Source organism: Tamandua tetradactyla, chromosome X (assembly GCF_023851605.1).
Source record: "Tamandua tetradactyla isolate mTamTet1 chromosome X, mTamTet1.pri, whole genome shotgun sequence".
NCBI classification, from domain to species: domain Eukaryota; kingdom Metazoa; phylum Chordata; class Mammalia; order Pilosa; family Myrmecophagidae; genus Tamandua; species Tamandua tetradactyla.
In genome coordinates, this window is record NC_135353.1 from 118,420,908 (window position 1) to 118,439,116 (window position 18,209).

Consider the following 18,209-nt stretch of genomic DNA (forward strand, 5'->3'; position numbering starts at 1 on the left):
GATAAAGAGAGAATTCTGAAAACAGCAAGAGAAAAGTGATTAGTCACATACAAGAGAGGCCCAGTAAGAATGAATTTTCTCATAGGAAAGTCTGTAGGCGAGAAGGTAGTGGTATATTGTTTATCCAGAAAAAAACTGTATTAGAAAAATGAGGGAGTGTTCAAAATATTCATAGATAAACTGAAACTGAGAGAATTTGTTAGCAAGAGATCTACCCTACAAGAAATACTAAAGGGAGTTCAGCAAGCTGAAAAGAAGACATGAGAGGGAGGCTTAGAGGAGAGTGCAGAAAAGAAGATTATCAGTAAGGGTAAGTAATAGGATAAAAAGGGAGAAAAAAAAGATATGACAAATAAAAGTCAAAACACAAAATTGTTGTAATAATATTAAATGTTAATGGATTAAACTCCCCAATCAAAAAGTACATATTGGCAGAATGGATAAAATGATATCTTTCATCTTTATGTTGTCTACAAGAGACTCATTTTAGACCCAAACATAAAAATAGGATGAAAATGAAAAGATGGGAAAAGATATGCTACACAAGCAGTAACTAAAAAGGAGGTGGGGTAGCTATACAATTATCAGACAAAATAAATGTAAATACAAAAATGTTATGAGATAAAGAAGGACATTATATATTAATAAAAGGAGTAAGCCACAAGAAAGAAATAACAATCATAAATATCTATGCACTTAACCAAGGTGTGATGGTTTGAATCTGTGGGGAGCCTCAGAAAAGGCATGTCCTTTAATCCTCATTCAGTATAGCTGGCTGGGAGCTTTTTTATTGTTCCCATGGAGATGTGACTCATCCAATTGCGGGCATTAACTTCTGGAATCCTTAAAAGAGGAAACATAATGGAGAGAGTCCCATTTTTAAAGCCATGACAGAGCCCATGCAGCCAGAGACCTTTGGAGATGCAGAAGGAAAACGCCTCTGGGAGAGCTTCATGAAACAAGAAGCTGGGAGAGAAAGCTAGCAGATGCCACTACATTCACCATGTGCCTTTCCAGTTTAGAGAGAAACCCTGAACTTCATTGGCCTTCTTGAACCAAGGTATCTTTCCCTTGTTGCCTTAGATTGACCATTTCTATAGACTTGCTTTCATTTGGACATTTTCACAGCCTTAGAACATGTAAACTTGCCACTTAATAAATTCCCCCTTTCAGAAGCCATTCTGTTTCTGGTATATCGCATTCTGGCAGCTAGCAAGCTAGAACACAAAGTTAACCAAAGTACATAAGGTAAACACTGGCAAAACTGAAGGGAGTGATATACATCTCTAAAATAATAGTTGGGCACTTCAATACACCAGTCTCATAAATAGGTAGAACATCTAAACAAATGATCAACAAGAAACAGTACTGAAATACAGTGATGAATAAATTAGACCTATCAGACATATATAGGACAATGCACCCCAAAGAGCTGGATGTACATTCTTCTCAAATGCACATGGATCATTCTCCAGGATAAACCACATGCTGGGTCAAAAAACAGCTAATCAAGAAACTAAAAAAGACTGAAATTAGGATTCCAGGAAGATGGCAGGCTGGAGTGGAGTGAGTTCATTCCTGCTCCGTGAAACAAGATAGAAGACAGGGAGAAAATGTCCAGGACTATACGTTCCAGGGTGTGGGTAGTCTAGAAGGGTCTTTAGGCAGTTTTTTGGGGGGAAAGAGGATGAAGGGGTGGGGTGGGTGACTGGGATCCCCATTGGGAGGGCTGTGGTGCACCAGGGGACGCACGATTGAAGGGAACTGACCCTCCTCGGCTCCAGTCTGCACAGCTGCCTGATGGGGAAACCTCCCCATGTGGTTGCGGCGGGCAACGCCTGCAGGAAGTCCAGAGACCAGTGACTGTCACTGCAGCGTGGGCCTCCGGGTGGGGGGAGTGATCACTCGATTGGTTGTGGGAAAACCGGTCGCAGTCGCTGTATCTAGCAGGCCCACCAGTGCTGCGGATCAGCTGAGATCAGCTGATCCCTCACGTGCTGGTTGGCTCCCCAGTTCACCAGCAGAGACCTGGCAGAGCAGCACCCACTGGCAGAGAAGTGCCCCTGCAGAGCATGCCAACCTCCAGTCACTCCAGCCAGGAGGGGCGGGGCTGAGGAAGGAGGAGACTCGAGCACGCCATCTGCTGGACAGGTGTGGTAAATGCAGGTCAGCTGCATCAGACAGGGAGAGGAGAGCCTAGGGCAGAGAGCCTCAGGCTTGCCACCTGCTGGGGAGGAGGGGTAAGTATAGGCAAGGTAACTTGCTATCTGCCTATGTTTTCATTTTTATTTTTTATTTCATTAAAATTTTTTTCTTCTTAATATTCCTTTTTTGTTTCCCCCTTTTTAAAGTATATTCTTTGTGTAAATTTTATTAGTAATATAACTGTCCTTTTCATTATTTAAAAAAATTTTATAGATATTTTATATTTTATTTATTTTCTGTATTTTATTTCACATATTAATTTTTATTATTCCATTTCATTTATTTTTATTATTACTGTTATTATTTTTTCTCTTAAATTTTACATTCCTCTGGTAGGCACAAGCCTGACTTCACTCCCAATATGTCCTGGGGTGTCTCCTCTTGATTCTGGTGCTTACTACTGTCAAGGGGTATTTTGTTGTGGTTTTTGTTGTTGTGTTTCATGTTTATATTACATTATAATTTTATTTTATTATTATTATCTTTTTCATTTCTTGTTTTTTTTTTTTGTGTGTGTGTGTGAGTGCATAGCCTAGGAGTCCAGCTTGGGTCTCCTGCATGGTGGGAAGCCATTCTGCCACTGGAATACCTGTGTACCCTGGCCTACCTTATAATAGACCCTTAAGTTGAATTGTATCCCCTACATGAGATCTGGACCTTGACTCGGCAGAGAATAACCAACAAACAAAGTGCAAACGGAAACATTCAGCAAAAACTAAGTAAATACAAAACTTTCGAAGAGTGAAGGAACCAACTGCATAATAACCATATCAAGATAATCAAATGCCCCAAACACAACAGAAAATCACAAAACACATGAAGATCCAAGCAAAAATGGCCCAGTCAAATGACCAAATCAAAATTCCAGAGGGGACATAGAATATGGAACAACTACTCAAAAATATTTATAAAGAAATAAAGGATATCAGGAAGATGCTAGAAGAGCATAAAGAAGAATAGGGAGGTTAAATAGAAAAATGGCAGATCTCACAGAAATAAAAGATACAGTAGACTAAATAAAAAATATACTGGAGAAACATGATAGCAGATTTGAAGTAGCAGAAGGAAGAATAACTGAGCTAGAAGATAGAACAAAAGAACTACAGTTCACAAAAGAACAAATGGCAAGAAAGATGGGAAAAATGCAACTGGATCTTAGGGAACTGATGGCAAACAAGAGGCACAAAAATATAAGAATTATTGGTGTTCTAGAAGGAAAAGAGAAGTGTAAAGGGTTGGGAAAGTTAGTTGAAGATATGACTGGAGAAAATTCCCAATGCTTATAAAAGACACAAATATGCACATCAGAGAGGCTCAGTGAATTCCAAATAGAATAAATGTGAGCAAGCCCACTCCAGGTGTTGAAGAGAAACAGAAAGTCCTGAAAGCAGGATGAGAAAAGCAATCTACTACATACAAGGGAAAAGATATAAGACTGACTTCAGACTACTCAACAGGCACCATGGAAGCAAGAAGGCACTGGTATGATATTTTTAAGATCCTGAATGAGAAAGGCTTTCAACCAAGAATTCTTTATCCAGCCAAGTTATTCTTCAAAATTGAGGGAGAGATTAAAATCTTCAAAGATAAAGAAAGACTGAGAGAACTAGTCAACAAGAGACCAACCCTACAAGAAATATTAAAGGGATCCTGTCAGTTGGTAAAAAAAATACAGGAGAGGGAAGTCTGGAGGAGGGCACAGAATTGAAGAATATGAGTAAAGGTAATTTAAAGGAAGAGAGAGAAGGAAAATAATATACAGATCCGACAAATAAAAACTAAAGGACAAGATGATAGAATCAAGAACTGCTTTCACAGTAATTACTTTGAATGTTAATGGACTAAACTCACAATTAAAAGATACAGACTGGGTGCATGGGTGGTTCAATGGTAGAATGCTCGCCTTTCATGCAGGAGACACCCCCCCTCAAAAGATACAGACTGACAGAGTGGATCAAAAATATAATCCATCCATTTGCTGTTTATAAGAAATGCTTCAAGGACACAGTTAGGTTGAAAATGAAAGGATGGAAAAATATTTTCTATGAAAACTGCAACCAAAAGAAAGCAGGAGTAGCTATACTAATATCAGACAAAATAGACTTTAAACATAAAGACATAATAAGAGACAAAGAAGGACACTACATATTAATAAAAGGGAAAATTCACCCAGAAGAAATAACAATCATAAATGTGCATGTTCTGAATGAAGGAGCTCCAAAGTACATGAGGCACATATTGGAAAAACTGAAGGGCACTATAGACATATCAACAATAATGGTTGGAGACTTCAATACACCACTCTCTGCGATAGATAGAACAACCACACAGAGGATCAACAGGGAAATAGAGACCCTAAACAATAAGATAAATGAATTAGATCTAGTAGACTTATATAGATCATTACATCCCCAGACACCAGGATACACATTCTTCTCTAGTACACATGAAACATTGTCCAGGATAGATCATATACTGGGTCATAAACTGAGTTCTATATGTTTAACAAGATTGAAATTATTCAAAACACTTTCTTTTATCACAATAGAATAAAGTTGGAAATTAATAATCACCAAAGAACCAGAGCTTTCACAAATATATGGAGATTAAAAAACACACTCTTAAATAATCAATGGGTCAAGGAAGAAATTGCTAGAGAAATCAGTAAATATCTGGAGATGAATGATAATGAGAATACTTCATGTCAGAACTTATGGGATGTGGCAAAGGCAGTGCTGAGAGGGAAATTTATTGCCCTAAATGCCTATATTAAAAAACAAGAATGAGAAGAACAGAAAAAAATAAATTAAAAAATAAATTAAAAAACAAAACCAGTAAATAAATAAAAAGTAAACAAGAATGAACAAAACTTGAAGATTTAACTGCTCACCTGGAGAATTTAGAGAAAGAATAGCAAACTAACCTCAAAGCAAATAAAAGAAGAGAAACAATAAAGAATAAAGCAGAAATAATCAAACCGGAGAACAATAAAACAATAGAAAGAATCGACAAAATTAAAAGTTGGTCCTTTGAGAAAATTAATAAAATTTATGGTCCCCTAGCTTAACTAACAGAGAAAAAAAGAGGGAGGACACAAATAAATACAATCATAAATGAGAGGGGGTTGTTACCACAGATCATGAAAAAATTCAAAAAATCATAAGGGAATATTACAAACAACTATGTGCCAACAAACTAGACAATTTAGATGAAATGGACAAATTCCTAGAAAGACACAAATTACCTCTAGTGACTTGAGAAGAAACAGAAGATCTCAACAAACCAATTACAAGTAAAGAGATCCAACCAATCATCAAAAATCTTCCCACAAAAGAAAGCCCAGGACCTGATGGCTTTACAGGAGAATTTTATCAAATTTTTCAAAAAGAACTGACATCAAGCCTGCTCAAACTGTTCCAAAAAAACTGAAGAAAAAGGAATGCTACCTAACTAATTTTATGAAGCTAACATCACTCTAACACCGAAATTGGATAAAGTCAATAGAAGAAAAGAAAACTACAGACCAATCTCCCTGATGAACATAGATGTGAAAATTCTTAACAAAATACTAGCAAATCGTATGCAATGCCACAGTAAAAGAAGTATACATCATGATCAAGTGGGATTCATACCAGGAATGCAAGGATGGTTCAACGTAAGAAAATCAATCACCATAATACAGCACATGAACAAGTCGAACGGGAAAAATCACATGATCATATCAATTGATGCTGCAAAAGCATTCAACAAAATCCAGCATCCTTCCCTGATAAAAACAAAACAAAAGTTAGGCATGAAAGGAAACTTTCTCAATATCATAAAGGGCATATACGAAAACCCATAGCCAGCATCATACTTAACAGTGAGAAATTGAAAGCATTCCCCTTGAGATCGGGGACAAGACAAGGATGCCTATTGTCACCACTATTATTCATCATTGTATTAGAAGTACTAGCTGGAGCAATTAAACTGGGAAAAGAAATAAAAGGCACCCAAATAGGAAGGGAAGAAGTAAAACTTTCATTATTTGCAGATGACATGATCCTATACTTAGACAATCCTGAAAAATCTACAGTAAAATTACTTGAGCTAAGAAATTCAGCAAAGTGGCAGGATACAAGATTAATGTACAAAAATCAGTAATGTTTCTAAACACAAGCAATGACCTATCTGAGGTGATAACTAAGGAAAAAATTCCATTCAGAATAGCATCCAGAAGAATTAGGTATCTAGAAATAAGCCTAACCAGGGACATCAAGGACTTATACACAGATAATTACAAAAAATTGTGAAAAGAAATAAAAAATAACCTAAATAGATGGAAAGATATGCCATGCTTATGAATAAGAAGGTTGAATATTGTCAAGATGTCAATCCTACCCAAACTGATCTATGGATTCAATGCAATACCAACAAAAATCCCAACAACTTTCTTTGAAGACTTGGAAAAGCTAGTTATCAAATTTATATAGAAGGGAAAGAGACCTTGAATAGCTAAAGATATCTTAAAAGAAGAGTAAACTGGGAGGTCTATCACTTCCTGACTTTAAAGCTTACTATAAAGCCACAGTGGTCAAAACAGCATGGTACTGCCACAAAGACAGAAGGACTGGTCAGTGGAATAGAATGAAGAGTGCAGAGATTGATCACCAAATTTATGGACATTTTATCTTTGATAAGGCCTCCAAATCCACTGAATTGGGATAGATTAGTCTTTTCAATAAATGGACATGGGAGAGTTGGATTTCAAAAGCCAAAAGAATGAGAGGACCCTTACTTTACACCCTATACAAAAATTAATTCAGAATGCATCAAAGACCTAAATGTAAGAGCAAGTACCATAAAACTTCTTGAAACAAATGTAGGGAAACATCTTCAAGATCTAGTAATAGGAGGTAGATTCTTAAACTTTACACCTAAAGTACAAGCTGTGAAAGAAAAAATAGACAAATGGGAACTCCTTAATATTAAGAGCTTCTGTGCTTGAGAGGACTTTATTAAAAAGGTGAAGAGGCAGCCAACTCAATGGGAGAAAATATTTGGAAACCATATATCAGGTAAAGGCTTGATATCTTGTGTACATAAAGAAATTATACAGCTCACCAACAAAAGAACAAACAACCCCATTATAAAATGGGCAGAGGAAATAAATAGGCACTTTTCTGAAGAGCAAATACAGAGAGCTAAAAAGCACAAGAAGAACTGCTCATCTTCATTGGCTATAAGAGAAATTCAAATTAATATGACAATGAGATATCACCTCACAGCTAAAAGAATGGCTGCTATTAAATAAACAGGAAATGATAAATGTTGGAGAGGATGCAGAGAAATTGGAACACATATTCACTGTTGCTGTGAATGTAAAATGGTTCAGCTGCTGTGGAAATCAGTTTGGCGATTCCTCAGAAAACTAAATATTGAGTTGTCCTTTGACCTGGCAACACCAACACTAAGCATATACCCAGAAGAGTAGAGGGCAGTGACATGAACAGACATTTGCAGCCCGATGTTCATAGTGTCACTATTCACAATTGCCAAGTGATGGAAACAATCCAGGTGACCATCAACAGACGAGTGGATAAACAAAATGTGGAATATACATACAATGGAATATTATGTGGCATTTAGATTAAATCATGTCCAAAAAATATGGCAATGTGGGTGGATCTTGAGGACATAATGCTGAGTGAAATAAGTCAGTCACAAAAGGACAGACACTGTATGGTTTCATTATTATGACTCTGATAAAGCCACCAGTGTTTTGGAGCAGCTAAAAGGAAAAATCTGGGTTGAGGGCACAGTAGTCCATAACAAACTCTGGGATCTGTTCTATAGCTCCTTGTTGGAGTGTGGTTTGAAAATTATTGTTTTTTCTTTCTTTTCTTTGTATATATGTTATATTTTACAACTAAAAATGATTTCAAAAACTGTAGGCAGTTATAGTAATATTAGATAAAATAAATTCCTGAAATCAAAACTTTGTAAGTAATTAGTAACATAGCTCACTACTATAGCAAAGTTGATATTTGCAATAATTTTTTACTTGATATTTTGAGAATGTACACAGTTTTGGTATTTAAGATACTGTTTAATACTTAAAATTCAAGTAACTCTGATATCTATATTTATAGATTTTTTCCTTCCTTGCTTTAATTTTAAATTGGTTTATGAAACATATTGTACAAACAGGCTTTACAATGATTACCTAGATTTTTTTAAATATGCCTATGGATAAGCTAACTTAGACATCCATTTTAGATGGTTAAGATTTCTACATGTTAATCATAAAAATATTTGTATCTTCATATTTTCCTGAAATCAGGAAAATATTTAGTAACACAGGTCATTACTATAGCAATGCAGATATTTGTAAGAACTTTCTACTTGATATTTTGATAACATTCACAGTTTTGACAGCTGATCAAATGGTATATGTTAGTGTTTAATACTTAGAATTTAAGGGCTTTTTTATCTGAATATGTAGATTTTTTCCTTGTTGTCTCAATTTTAAATTGCTTTAGGAAACTTGCTGTGCAACACAGGCTTAAAAATGATTATGGATACTTTATTTAAATATGCCTATGGTTAAGCTAACTAAGCTAACTAAGATATCCACTGTGGTGGTTCTAAATGTATTGCTTGTTTTCTTAAAAAAAAAAAAATTTATTAAACATATAAAAAACAATACTCCTCTTTCCATCAAATTACAATAAAAAATGAAGTCATATGCAGACTTAAAAAGAGACTGAAATTACACAAAGCATTTTCTTTGACAATAATTGAATGAACCTGGAAAGCAATAACAGATAGAGAACTAAAAATTCACAAATATGTGGAGATTAAACAATACACTCTTAAATAATCAGGGGGTCAAGGAAAAAATTGGAATATAAATCAGTAAATATATTGAGACAAATGAAAATGAGAACATGAGAATACAACATATAAAAACTTATGGGATGCAGAGAAGAGAATGCTGAGAGGGAAATTCATAGCCCTAAATGCAAAATTAAAGGGAAGAAAGAGCTAAAATCAAAGACCTTGCTGAACACCTGGAGGAAATAGAGGAGGAATAACAACCTAATACCTTGGCATTTAGAAGGAAAGAAGTAACAAAGATTAGGGCAAAATTAAATGAAACAGAACAAATAAAAAACACAATAGAGGAGAAGCAATAAAACCAAATGTTGGTTCTTTGAGAAGATCAATAAAGTTGACAAAAAGAAAGAAGATGCAAATGAATAAAACAAGAAATGAGAAGGAAATTATTAACACTAACCCCATAGAAATAAAATGATCATAAGAGGAATAATATGAGCAACTGTATGCCAACAAAGTAAACTACTTAGATGAACTGGAAAATTTCCTAGAAACTCATGAGCAGACTCCAGAAGAAATAGAAGACCTCAAAAAACAATTCACAAGTGAAAAGATTTAATTAGTTATTGAAAACCTCCCTACAAGGAAAAGCCCAGGACCCCATGGCTTCACAGGCAAATTTACAAACCATAATAAGAACAATTATTACCAATCCTGCTTGAATTCTTCCAAACAAATGAAGGAGAGGGTAGGCTACTTAAGTTATTCTATGAAGCCAACATCACCCTAATACCAAAACCAGACAAAGATACACCATGATCAAGGGGATTTTATTCCAGGTATGGAACGGTGGTTCAATACAAGCAAATCAATTAACGTAGTACACCACATTAACACATTGAGGGAGAAAAACTACATTATCATCTCAATCGACTCAGAATAAGCATTTGACAAAATCCACTGTCATTTCCTAATAAAAATATGTTGAAAGACAGGAATGGAAGAAAACTTCCTCAACATGATAAAGTGCATATATGAAAATCCCACAGCTAACATCATAATCAATGGTGAGAGACTGGAAACTTTCCCTCTAAGATTGGGAACAAGTCAAGGATGCCAGTTGACACCATTGTTATTCAACATTGTGCTAGAACTTCTACCTAGATAAATTACACACAAGAAAGAAATAAAAGGCACACAAATTGGAAAGGAAGAAGTGGAAGTTTCACTATTTGCAGATGACATGATCTTATATTCTGAAAGTCCCAAAACCTACAAAAAAGCTACTAAAGCTAATAAAACAGTTCAGCAAAGTGGAGGGATGCACGTACAACACACAAAAATCAGTAGTGTTTCTATACACTAGTAATGAGCAATCCGAGGAAGAAATTAAGAAAAAATACAATTTCAATAGCAAATAAAATATTCAAATATCTAGGAATAAAGATAAGCATGTGTGTAAAGGACCTATATTCAGAAAACTACAAAACATTGCTAAAAGAAATCAAAGAAGACCTAAATAAATAGAAGGATATTCTGTGTTGATGGATTGGAAGGTTAAATATCATCAAGATGTCAATTCTACCCAAATTTATTTACAGATTCAGTGCAATCCCAACCCAATCAAAATTCCAACAACCTACTTTGCAGAAATGGAAAAAGCAATGATCAAATTTATTTGGAAGAGCAAGGGGGCCCTGGATAACCAAAAACAGCTTGAGAAATGAGAATGAAGTTGGAGGACTCACAGTTCCTAACTTTAAAGCATATTAAAAAGCTACAGTTTTCAAAACAACATGACAGTGGCATAACGATAGACATATTGATCAACAGAATCAAATTGCATGTTCAGAAATAGACCCTTATATAAGTGGTTAATGGATTTTTGACAAGGCTGCCAAGTCCTTTCAAGTGGGTCAGAACAGTCTCTTCAGCAAATGGTGCTGAGACAACTGGTTATCTGCATCCAAAAGAATGAAAGAAGACTCTTATCTCATAGCATATACAAAAATTAACTAAAAAAATGGATCAAAGACCTAAATACAAGAGCCAGGAACATAAAACTCCTGGCAGAAAATGTAGGTAGGCATTCTCAATATCTTGTGTTAGGTGGTGGCTTTTTAGACCTTACACCCAAAGTACAAGCAATGAAATAAAAAATAGATAAATGTGACCTCCTTAAAATTGAATATTTTTGTGCATCAAAGGACTTTTACAAGTAGGTGAAAAGGCTGCCTACTTAATGGGATAAAATATTTGGAAACTACATATCTGATAAGGGTTTGATATTCGGAATATATAAAGAAATCCTAAAACTCAACAATAAAAAGACAAACAATCCAATTAAAACTGGGTAGAAGATTTGAAAACATTTTTCCAAAGAGAATATACAAATGACTAAAAAACACATGAAAAGACGCTAATTTTCCCTATTAGGGAAATGCAAATCAAAATCATAATGAACTATCATTTCACATCTACTAGAATGGCCACTACTAAAAAAACAGAAAATTACAAGTGTTGGAGAGGAGGTGGAGAAATAGTAACAGTTATTCATTGCTGGTGGGAATGTAAAATGGTATAACTGCTGTGGAAGACGGTTTGGCAATTCTCAGGAAGCTGTCACATGATCCAGCAATCCCGTTACTAGGTATATACTCAGAAGAACTGAAAGCAGGGATGTGAATAGACATTTGTACATTGATGTTCATAGTGGCATTTTTTACAATTGCCCACAGATGGAAGCAACCCAAGTGCCCATCAACTGGCAAATGGATAAACAAAATGTTGTACATACATACAATGGAAAATTATTCAACTGTAAGAAGGAATGAATTCTTGATGCATGCTACAACACAGATTAGCCTTGAGGACATTATGCTGAGTGAAATAAGTTAGACACAAAAGGACAAATATCATATGACCTCACTAATATGAACTAAATACAATGAGAAAACTCATGGAGTTAATATCTAGAATATAGGTTATCTGATAATAGAAAGAGGATAGAGAATGGGGTACTGATGCTCAATTTTTTCAGAATTTTAATAGGTTTCTTGTAAATGCTTGGAAATGTTTGCATAGAGTGATGGTGGCATATTATCATGTGTGTAAATAACTTCAGAATTGGGCTAGTGTTGTGGTTGAAAGGGGAGGTTTAGGATCATATATATCTCGAAAAGAAAGCTAGGTGATGAAACAAGGGACTGTATAACATAGTGAACTCTGTTATGGATGATTAAGTTGGTTGATTGTACAAATATCAGAATATTCCTCTATGAGTTAAAACAAGTATATGTCACAATTGTAGGGTGTTAATAATAGAGTGGTATATGGGGAAAGTGCACCTAATGTAAACTATGAACTATAGCTAACAGCAATATCCTAATATTCTTCCATCAATTATAACAGAGGTACCACACCAAAGCTAAGTGTCAATTATAGGGAGTATAAGGGGCATAGAGTTCTTTTTTAAGCTATTAAAATGTTTGAATATTGATTTTGGTGATGAAAGCACAGCTGTTCGATTACACTGAGAGTCATTTACTGTACATTTTGGATGGATAGCATGGTATGTGAATAAAGCTGTTTTAAAAAAAGTTTCAGTAATGTAAATAAAACAGTCTCATACTGGGTGTCTGAGGCCCTCTTGTAGAGGAGGTACTTATACTTCTCCATCAGAGCCAGTCCACATAATCCTGCACCTCTCCTCCCATCTCTGGCCTTGTCTTGTTGACTTCTGACTTTTTTGTTGGCTTTGACTCCTTTTTGTAGGCTTTGACTCTTACTTGTTCACATCTCAGATGTAGTGTCTCCCTTTTGTTTTTTTCTTCTTCTCACCCTGACCACATTCCAGCTTCAGCCATAATCACATGTTTTGTACGTCTTCCTGAGGCTTGCTCTGGGAGTCCACCCCTACTTTTGCCTTCATTTTTCCTGCCTCAGTGCTGATGGCCGGCAGCAGTCTCATTCCAATTATGTGGGTAAGCTAGGATGCAGAGAGGTTAAACTCTTATTTTAATGGTGTGGCCTCTGCTTTAAACTTTTCTTCAACTTCTCTTTGCAGAGCTTCTTTAGAGCTTTGCTCCGGCCTTCTGTCGTTTCTTGAAACTTGAGATGCTCTACCGTTGTGGAGTGAATATGAAACTTGAAAACAGAAAAAAAATTTCACTCCACATAGAGGAAGAGAGATAAATCAAGTCAATTGAGGTAAGATATGGCTGTAAAAAATTGTAAATTAGTTTTCTCATGCCCGCTGTAAACTGTCAATGTTGCTGTTCCTTCTCCATTTAGAATTCAGGGCAAAATTGAGTCAGTCTGCAAATTAACTAATACTTATCAAAATTGTCAAGGTCATGAAAGACAATGAAAGAATTAGGAACTGTTACAGATGGAAGGAAATTAAGGACAATTAAAAGCAATGTGAGATGCTGAAACAGACAAAGGACACTAGTTGAAAAACTGCTGAAATTTGAATGAGGTCTATAGTTAGTTAATAGCATAGTAGGAATGTTAATTTCCTGGTTTTGATAATTGCATTGTAGTTATGTTAACATTAGGGGAAGCTGGGTAAAGGGTATAAGTGAACTTCGTACCATTTTTGCAGTTTTTCTGTAAGTCTAAATTTCTTTCAAAATAGAAAGTTTAAAAAGATAAGAAAATAAACAACTTTATGCCAATAAATTTGACAACATAGATGAACAGATAAATTCTTTGAAAAATGCAACTTATCAAAACTGACACCAAAGGAAAGATGAAATAGGAATAGTCTAAATATGATAACATTTGTTGAATTTTCAAATAAAACCCTTCCCCCCACAAAATCTCCAATCCAAGGTAGTTTCACTAATTTTTCTATTAAACTTTTTTTGGGGGGGCATGGTAGGCTCTGGGAATCTATTAAACATTAAGGGACAAATAACACCAATTCTAGATAAGTTCTTTCAAACATAGGGCAGTAGAAAAAATTTACAAGTAATTTTAAGAGTCCAGCAAAATCCTGATACCCAAATATGACAAGGATACTGCAGACCAAGGAAACCACAGAGTAATATCCCTCATGAACATAAATGCAAATATCCTTAACTAATTAACATACAAAAACCAGCAACAATTTAAAAGGATAATATATGAAACATAGGCTGAGATTATTACAGGGATTCAAGGTTGGTTGAAAATTTTAAATTCAATTAATGTAAATTCCCAAGTAATATGAAAAAATGAAGAAAATTAGATAATCATCACAAGTTGCCGAAAAAGCATTTCAAAAATATCATTCTCAACCCATGATACAATGTCACAGCAAAGAGCAATAAAGAAGAATTTTATCAATCTAATGTCCAAGAGTAAGCATTCAAAGTGTCTTCTTAGTTCCGCTTCAGTTACTTGAAGACCTATACAAAGAATTCTGACAACACTCCAGTGATGTTTTGGAAAATGAACGTAATTTCCTATAGCATAGAGCTGGAGATTCATTGAGATATGATCTTTGTAAAATGTAAAGGAATGTGGATACATCTATTGAAGCTCATTTGAAGACAATGATGCAATGTCAGGAAACAAAGCTAGCACCACCTGAAGTAATCCTTAAAGACTATTTTTTTAAAGACCAAATTAAAACACACATATGCACACAAAGATGTTTTCAAAGACTACTGATAGAAGTCTATAATCTAGCTTGTAGATAAAGTGAAGAAATGAGTAATGGAAGATTCAGGCTGCTAAAGTCAAGGTAAATGCAGAATATTACCCAGTATAGGTAAAGAAAGAAGCCAATTTCTGCAGCTTCTATACAGATATTTTTTGGTTAACTTTTGGACAACAAAAGATACATTAGATTCAGAAGCACTTAAACCATAGATATTTAGAACTGAAAATGAGACCAGGTAGTAGTAAACTCTTAAATTGGAATGAAGGCATGAAGGATGTCATGATGTAGAAAGAACAGTACATAAAGTTGGGCACACTATGTTGGAGGTTTTTTTTTTTTAATATCTTGCTTAAAGTCACATAAGTAGGATATGACAGTATATTCTGAGACAGGATTCTAAAGTAGTCTTTCTGATTCCTGTCTTAGGCCTCTATGTGTATATCATTTCAATAATTTTATCTATAAAAAGGGGGAAATATCCTCAAGAACTGTGATGTATATCAAATGGGACAACTTGCATAGGCAGGCACCAGGAATTAAACCCAGCTCTCTGGCATTGCAGTTGAGAATTCTGCCACTGAGCCACTGTCACACTGCCCAAGTGAAACCTTTTTTAAGTACAGAGATATATTCATATATCAGGCATGATTGCTTTTGTTTGACCTTTACATTGCTAACCACCCACTCCTAAATCCTTCATAATAACAGAGTCCTCAGCGTAATCATTGTGTATTGGTAATTAGATGTATTATTCTACTTGGTCTCAAAAAAACCAACAGAATCTAAGAGTCATTTTGCTTCCTTCTCAAGAGTTTCCAAAAATACTGAAGTGGAGAGAATTCTTCCTTACTTATGCTGAAGGCAAAGCCAGATAAAGCTATGACAAGAAGAGAAAACTGCAGATCAATGTCCTTTATAAATATAGATGCAAATACTCTCAAGTAAATATTAGCAAATTGAATCCCACAGTACATTAAAAGATTTATACTCTATGATCAAGTTTGATTTTTCATAGGATGTTTTCTGGTTTGCTAGCTGCCAGAATGCAACACCAGAGATGGATTGGCTTTTAATAAAAGGGGATTTATTTTGTTGGTTCTTCAGAGGAAAGGCAGCTAACTTTCCACTGAGGTTCTTTCTTACGTGGAAGGCACAAGATGGTTTCTGCTGGTCTTCTCTCCAGGCCCCTGGGTTCCAACAACTTTCCCCGGGGTGACTTCTTTCTGCATCTCCAAAGGCCTGAGCTGAGCTGCCAGTGCTGAGATGAGGAATGCCGAGCTGCTAGGCTGTGCTACGTTGCACTCTTTCATTTACACACCAGCCAATTAAGTCAAACGTCACTCATTGCAGCAGACACGCCTCCTAGCTGACTGCAGACATAATTGGCAACAGATGAGGTTCACATACCGTTGGCTTATGTCCGCAGCAACAAGACTAAGTATGCTCACCTGGCCAAGTTGACAACTGAATCTAACTAACACAGGATACAAGGGTGTTTCAACTTAAGATAATCAGGGAATGCAATTTACTGTATTAATATAGTGAATGAACAAATCTCTCATGAACATTTAATTGGTGCAGAAAGAGCATATGCCAAAATCCAACACCCAGTTTGATTAAAATAAAATACTCAGAAAATTGGAAATAGAAAAGAAAGTACTCTAAAATATAAAGTGTATTTACAAAATGTTACAACTAACATTATACTAAATTTTGAAAAACTGAAGTCCTTTCACTAAGATGAGAAACAAGACAGGAATACCCGTTTTAACAATTGCTATTTGAAAATATATTGGAGGGTGGGCAACAGTGGCTCAGTGGCAGAATTCTCACCTGCCATGCTGGAGACCTGGGTTCAATTCCTGGTGCCTGTCCATGCAATAAATATATAAGTAAATAAATATTTTTAAAAATATTAAAAATATATTGGAAGTTGTAATCAGACCAATAAGGCATGAAAAAGAAATAACAGATATCCTCATAGGAAAGGAAGAAGTAAAACTATCTTTAGGCTCAGATGACATAATTCTTTGTATAGAAATTCCCAAAGAATCCACCAGAAAATCTGTAGAGCAACTTAACAAATTCAGAGAAATTTAAAGATACAATATTAACATGCAAAAATCTTTACAGTAGCTATAAACAATCTTAAATGGAAATTACATAAACAATTCAGTTTACAATAGTATGCTGGTTTCAATCTGTTGTGGACCCCAGAAAAGCCATGTCCTTTAATCTTCACTCAATATTGCTGGGTGGGAGCATTTTGATTGTTCCCATGGAGATGTGACCCACCCAATTGTGGGTGGTAACTATTGATTAGATGGTTCCCATGGAGATGTGTCTCCACCCACTCAGGGTGGGGTTGCTTACTGGAGTCCTTTAAGAGGGAACAATTTTGGGAAAAGCTTTAGAGCCCACACAAGCAGAGACTTTTGAAGATGAAGCAGGAAAACACCCCACGGGGACCTTCATGAAACAAGAAACTGGGAGAGAAAGCTAGCGGTCTTTGCTATGTACCCTTACAGCTGAAAAAGAAACCCTGAACTTTATCGGCCTTTCTTGAGTGAAGGTAACTTCTTGTTGGTGCCTTAAGAAAGCTTCAAAGAGAGAAACCATTTCCACTTCCAGGTCAGGGCATCTGACTGTGTGAGTGGGTCACCTGGGTAAAAGTGGATCAGGGAGTACATAGGAGGTTCGAGTCCCCTTTGACCTAGGCCAGGGTCACGCTTCCAGAATGATCCCTTTGCTCTGATCTCAGTACTTTCTGATTTTGGATACCATACTATAAGGTTTTGCTGGCTGGGTGAGTGGGTCATCAATGTAGAAATGGATCAGGAAATAAACGGGCAGTTTGAGTCCCTTTTGTTTTGACCTCTACATCTTCTGTTTTTAGGTACTGTAATGTACATGTTCTAAAGCCCTGGCCTAATCCAACAATTAACTGGTGTTTAACAAAATTAAGTAGTTATCTAGGTATTGGTTAATTGTTAAACTGGTATGATAAGTGTTTTATGTCTGTTTAATTGTTAATTGATGTATCTGGTGTGTGTCCATACAGGGTTTGAGGCCCTGGCCTAAATTTGTCTGTTGACTATACTCTTAAAACATAATCCAACAATTAATTGGTATTTAATGATGTTAAGTAAACCTGTTTAAATGCTAGCCAGTGTGTTAACTGGGTATAGTAAAAGTTGATGTTTGTTTAATTGTTAATCAGTGTGTTAAGTGTTTAATGCCTGTTGTTAGCGGGGGTGTTCAGTCTAGTTTTTAATTGGTGTGTTTCTGCATTTGTATTGGTCAAATGTTCATAACTGGTTACTGATTATGGAAATTCTTTTAAAAAGGGAAGCTTTGGGCTGTTCTGATAATTGAAAAGAATTTGGTTATGAGTCTATAAAAAGTTTTGTTTCTGTAGCATGATCTGGCCTCAATATAATTTAAAATGAAAACATTACCATTAGAGTTAAAGTTTAAGATACTACAGTTAGAATTGTTCTGTAAAAAGGTAGAAATGGGATGAGATAATATATTC